The sequence below is a fragment of the Gossypium hirsutum genome, chromosome D13, assembly GCF_007990345.1.
Source record: "Gossypium hirsutum isolate 1008001.06 chromosome D13, Gossypium_hirsutum_v2.1, whole genome shotgun sequence".
Lineage (NCBI taxonomy): Eukaryota > Viridiplantae > Streptophyta > Magnoliopsida > Malvales > Malvaceae > Gossypium > Gossypium hirsutum.
Genome location: NC_053449.1, coordinates 1,310,340 through 1,316,972, shown reverse-complemented (window position 1 = coordinate 1,316,972; position 6,633 = coordinate 1,310,340).

The following is a 6,633-nucleotide window of genomic DNA, read 5'->3' as shown; positions in this document are numbered from 1 at the left end:
TGTTAATAATAATTTAGTGTTACAATTATTAATGAATTGCAGGGTGTACCACCCAAAAGAAATTGCAAATATTGGACTAATTAACTAAGGATATTTGCTTTGTCAATTATTACAGTAAAAAATCTATGACTGCCCAGATGATTATCATCTTCAGAATTTAAATAAGTTTTTTATTCAACATTAAAAAAATATTAGATTAATTTACTATTCGGAGTTTGAATTAGGTAATTATTTCTATATTAGCGTTTAATTTTTTATTGGTTCAAGTTAATCTTTGAACTTAACAATTGTTCTCACATATTGAGACTTGAATTTTTTTTATGGTTTAAATTAGCCCATATTATTTCCTTAAAAAAGGTTGGACAAAGAAAGTTTGTGCGTAATGTGAGAATAATTACCAAATTCAGGAAGTAATTTGGATAAAAAAAAGTTCAAGCGCTATTGTGAAAACAGTTGCCTAACTCATGTCCCAATGTGAAAATAATTGTCAGGTTCAATGACTAATTTAGACAAAAATATGTTCAAATCCCAAGAACAAGAACCAAATTCTTTTACGGTTCATATTTATTTTACGGTTCATAATCGAGATTGATAATAAAAATAAAAAGGGATGGAAATGGGATAAAGTCAAAGATGAGCACTTTGAAATTTTACATTTGTAAAGCTCCAAACTGCTCTACTTTCACTTTCAATGAAAGAGAAAATGTCTACACCACTAAGGAGCTGTAACATTCATGGTCCTCATTTTTCCTGCTTTGGTCAATATTGGACTTAAACCTAACCCACCAATCACCCAAATCTGGGTGCTGCACATACATTTTGGAACCATTTTACACACATATATATGTTGCCGACATAATGAAAAGTAGGAAGAACACGTTCACAAGTTATTGAAAACGTAGAACATTCTCTTCTTTGAAGGTGTCAAAGTGCTTGAGACAATTTTATCCAATCCTTCACTAAATTATTTTGGAAAAGGACTTGTTTGGGTTTTCTTTCTTTGGTTTACTTGTAGATGAGGGTCAGGGCATTATTCAGACTACAAATCGTTTATTAAATGAGATTGTTGGTAAGATGCGAATCTTAATATTTATCAAGATATTAATAAATATTTAACCAATTAAATCAACCTATGTAGGTAAATTATTAGCGTTTTGAGTCTTAAAAATGACATATTTTTGGTAATTTTTTGGTGTGCTTTTTATGGGTCAATTTTATATTTCATAAGATTAATTACCTTTGTTAGTATTGGAAGCATGAAGAGAAATCCTTCACAAAATTATTATGGAAAAGGTTGAGGGTTAGGGTATTCATTCAATTTCATAAAAGGTTGAAATTGATACATACAAATCACTTATTAAACGAGCCTGCTAATGAATACTCAATCACCTGAATCAACTCATATTGATAATTTATTAATGTTCTGGGTCCTACAAAATGTCATTAGGGGGGAGGGGAGAAGCATATAATTCACAGGTGGGGGAGAAGCTAGCATATAATTCACAGGTCAATTTTAATGTGCCATATGGGTCACCTAGCCTTGTGTTAGATAGCCTATGGTTAGTCAAGCATTGGTCAATTGACTACTTGGATGACACAATTATTGCATTAAGAAGAAGAAGTTAAGGATGGATATGTTGTTGGCAGCATTGAAATATTCCTTGCTTGCTTGTCTTAGTCTCTCACTTCACCTTGTTTTTGTTGGTTTTCATGTGGATTTAATCCAAAGGGGACCATGCTTTCCACTACAAAACCCCCATGAAGCATCTACTTATGCGGCCTCAACCCTTTTGAAGGAGGTTTTCCACCTACTGGACCAAGTTCTTTTCTTCATATTCTATGACTTGACCATCACCTTGAAAGCAAAAGGACCAATATTCCAACTCAAGAATTTTATTTCAAAGAATATAAATTTATATTGACACAATAATTTTATGTACAAACTGTAAATCGAACGATGATACTTCTTCTAAAAACATAAATAATTTATTTCTAAAAAAATTAATTTAGTGACAATACACCAAATATTAATTTTTAAAGCATCTTTCATATTTTTATACACATGCTACATGTTAATTGAAACTCACTCACTTGTTAGCTGACAAATATATATGCATAATCACATAATTATGTCTTTAGCCATTTTTGTAGTCGACCTTGCTGTTTTCAGTCAAATTGAGAAAAAAAAATTGACATAAAGTAGAGAGATAGCATGATTAAGCAGCTTACATGAATGTGTCCATATAATATTGATATTAGAAAAAATTTTATCAAATATTGTAATTAGTTTTTTGTACTTCACTCAATTGAGGAAATAGTTTTTAAATTTTAATTTTTGTAAAAAGTTTAAGTAACTCAAACTATTATGATTTAATTTTTCAAAAATAAATTTGATAATTCATAATAAAATATAATTTTATTTTCAATAAAATATATTGAAAATTGATAAAGTAAATAACAAGATACTTATCAAGAATATATTCAATTTATCTTATTTCTTTTAAAACTATACAGTTTCCTTTACAAATTTTAGTTTACTCAACTTTTACTAGGGATGCCAATGGAGTGGAGTAGAAGCAGATATTGTCAAATTCACTATTACTCCATAATCGGTACACTATATCCCATCACTGACCCCGCTCCATTATGGATGTGTAATATTGAAAATATTTACCACCTCCATGGATGTTGGACACAACTATCCACACTTTGCCTGACCAATTTAATTTTTGCTATCTATTTCTAATATTTTCAATCTTATTAATGACAAGTAAGGCTGTGTTTATTATTGAGGTTGAAAAGTGCTTTTCAACTCAAACCATGATTTCAAACCAAAAGCAATGGTAAAGAGGAGCTTTTCAAACAAAACCATGTTTTTACATTGAGATTTTAATTACAGCCAAAAATCCTAAATTTTTAGCTTTTGCAAAAGTGCTTTTGGATGAAATTATTTTCTTATCCTCGTTGAAGAAGTGCAGGATATCTTCCACTTTACAACATCATGTCTAAAATGAACATTTTATTTTTAAAAAACATTTTTGGTAGCAATGGTAAACACCGCAAACTTTTCAAAAGCACTTTTCCACCACATTTTTCGAAAGAAAATTTAAATTTCAATGGTAAACTACCCTTAAATATTTAAACATAATTCTTCAAAAAATAGTTAACCATAAAATACTTAGGTTTGTGTTGAGTCAGTTTTTGAGCAGTGCTTGGACCAGTGGCAACTGGTTGTGGTACTGCCTGCTCAAAAAACTTATCATGTTTAAGTTGGTAAATTTTGGCAACAAAATTTTTTGGGTCGTGATTCCTGCTGTTACTTTGGACGATTGTCAGCCTATCCTTGATATCCAAACTACACATACAACATATCTTGGAGATTGGTTTGGATTTGAACTGAAGCAATCAATATCCAAAGTTTAGTGGATCGGATCAAATTGGGTTAAACTAGGAAGTATTGGACTAACTGGACTGACAGTCATCGGATTGGATCTAAGCAGAATAGATCCTAAATCTGTTTTATGAATTTATTCACTTGTGACGTTCATAGTGTGACATATCTTAATCCTGAGTGGATGATGAAATACATATGCGTGACTCATATACTTTGATGCAAGTAAAAACCTAAGTTCAAATAGATAATGATTCGAAAGTTGGTGCGTTGGATATACGACTTCTATAGTATGTAGCATCATTCACAACAGTGAAATTCATAGCCTAAGACATGGGTAAATGATATCCTCTCATTGGCATTACATGATAAATGAAAAGTAAACGTAGTCACAGGTCGTTTGTCTTTGTGATGAATGACTTAATTACTATTTTATAGTAGTTGAATGTTCATGAAGGAAGATGTAATGGTTACCATGAGAAAAAATAGAATCATATTGGGAGAAAGAATGTATCCCAAAGATATTAAGGGTAACCTATGAAGGTAACACACTTATGACAAGGTCATTGGACGAGCACTGATCGATTAGCTTTCGCAATGGTATGCAATTGGGGAGAGCTCAGTCACAATACTATAGTGGAATGACTTCATGACTAAATGAGTTTATAATTAATAGGCGAAAAGCTGGAACTTAATATAAATCATTTAAGCCCTAATCACATATGTTCAATCAATCCCTCCGCTAGCTCATTAAAAACCATAAATGAATTGCATGTTGAATCAAATGAACAAAATGGATAGAAATGATAATGTTAGAAAATTGAGTTACATTTGAAAATGAATGTGGTTTCTCACTTATTATGGAAATGACCTGAGAATTAATTTAGGCTTTTCAAGTTATTATTTAATTAATTGAATTTCTAAAATAGAATTAAATTAATTGGTCATTGTGAATCCGTTGAATGTAGAAATTGATATATTTTCTCATAGATTCTTTTATGGTAAAGTTGTCATAATTTTAACAGAATTAAAATTGGGTTGAGAAAATTATATAATGGGAAAATTAATTAATTTAATAAATAATATATATTTTGGAAAATAGAAAAACATGTACTGGATTGGATTAAATTATAAGGTATTGGGTTAAAAGTCCAGAAAGCACATTTAATTGGTCCCAATATAGGAAAGGTCTGAATCCCCATCATAATACATGTCCGAATCACCCCTCTCTCCTACTTCAACTAGGAGATTGGTTTTTTCCATTAAATAGGCATTAAATGCATTCTACTAATTCAGCTAGGGTTTTACTTCTTCTCCTTATAAATAGATGGCATCGGTAGGGCTAAAAACAACAATAAGATACACAAAACTTTTGAGATATTGTTATTTTTTCCAAAAATAGTGAGAATTTATTTCTAAGTATAAATTATATTTTTTGGAAATAAAATTCTACTGGCATCTATAAGAGAGGGATTTAATTTCCTATTAAAAGTAAGAAAATTATTTTTGGTTGTGTTTGATTCGTAATTGTTTGAGCCCTCATTCAAAGCAGTTCTTGGTATGAGAATAGCGAAGAAAACCATTCAGTTAAAAGCTGGGAACGTCTAGGATTTGTCTCCTCAAAGCACAAGTATTATATCAGGAAAAATTATATTGCTATAAATATCACAATCGACTCAGTTTTCAAAATTTTTTATTTTTTCACTGTGCAAGAAAACTATTTTCGAACCGGTTTTTTTTCCAACATACCTGCCCTATCTACACCACTGAAACCAAGAAGACTCATGTTGGTATCCTTAAAAAACCAAATACTAAGATCCACGATCCAATTCGTATATCAAATTGTCCTATACATATCCTTCAAATGTGACACTTGAGGATCAGAATGGCATCTTTCACATATTCCTACACAAAAGCATAACAAGTATGCTATAAATTAAGTAAATTACAAATCATACTTCAATAGGTACTAAGGTCAGTTGTAACTCCCTCTACATCTGAGCAGATTTTTTCAGAAACTAATCTAGAAGTCCTAATAGGTCTTGAATTCTCCATTCCAAACTTCTTCACTAGATTTCGTCCATACTTCTCTTGAGATAATAAAATACCTTCCTTGAGCTGTTTGATTCAAAAACCCATGAAATAGGACAACTCCCCCACCATGCTCATCTTGAACTTGTCTACATTCCCTCTCATACCCTCTAAATTTTCTCCTTTTTGATGGACAAGGTCTTGTCAACATTCCCTCTTAGGTAACCTTGCTCAATTAACATTGAAAGTCTCTTATACCATGCCTTTGCTTCAAACATTGGGGAGCTTTAGTGAGTTTGTAGAAATGGTTAGGATGCTTAAGGTCTTTAAATCCTTTAGGTTTTTGTACATACACCTCTTCATTGATAAATCCACTCAGAAACACACTTTTCACACCTATTTGGAATAACGTTATATCTAGCTAAGTTGCAATTGCAAATAGAAGTTTGATTGCCTCTAATCTTGCAACTAGTTTGAATATCTCATTAAATTCAATGCCTTTCATGTAACACCCCCTAACCCCAAACTGTCGTCGAAATAGGGTTACGAGGTATTACCGAACATATCAACCAATTTGCAAATTAATTCTTAAATAAATGACAAACATATTAAAATATAATCATAAATTCATATGTTTGTTTTACCAATTGATTTCATTCATTTTTTTTATAAATTTCGACAGCATTTCTGCTTATTTTTATATAAAACCCCCTGCAATTAAAACCGCAACCAATTTACAGTTAATACAGAAACCAACACATTTTCACATTCAAACATGTCTACATCATGCCTAAATATTTACTTATCAAATTGATCAACAATATTCAAAATACTTATAAAAGTTAACTAATAAACTTCGTTCATCTCATTTAACTTTAGTACCGAACATACCATTTTGTAACTTAATGTTTCGTTTATCATTCAAACATTAAAGACCAATTCTTTACAACCAAAACTTACAAGACTCTATAATAAGACCTAAGTACATGCCACATTTACCAAAAGGAAAAATACATCACTGAAGTTATGCTGAAGTCGGGATTGGTCGGAATGCTGAACTGGAACCATTGACTTCTATCGATCTGCGCACGGAAACAACCATACGCTGAGTATTTCATACTTAGTGGTATTACTAAAATTTAAATTATTTAAGTAAAATAACAAATAAACATGTCAAATTATATAGCAATTAATTCATAAATAAACTAATT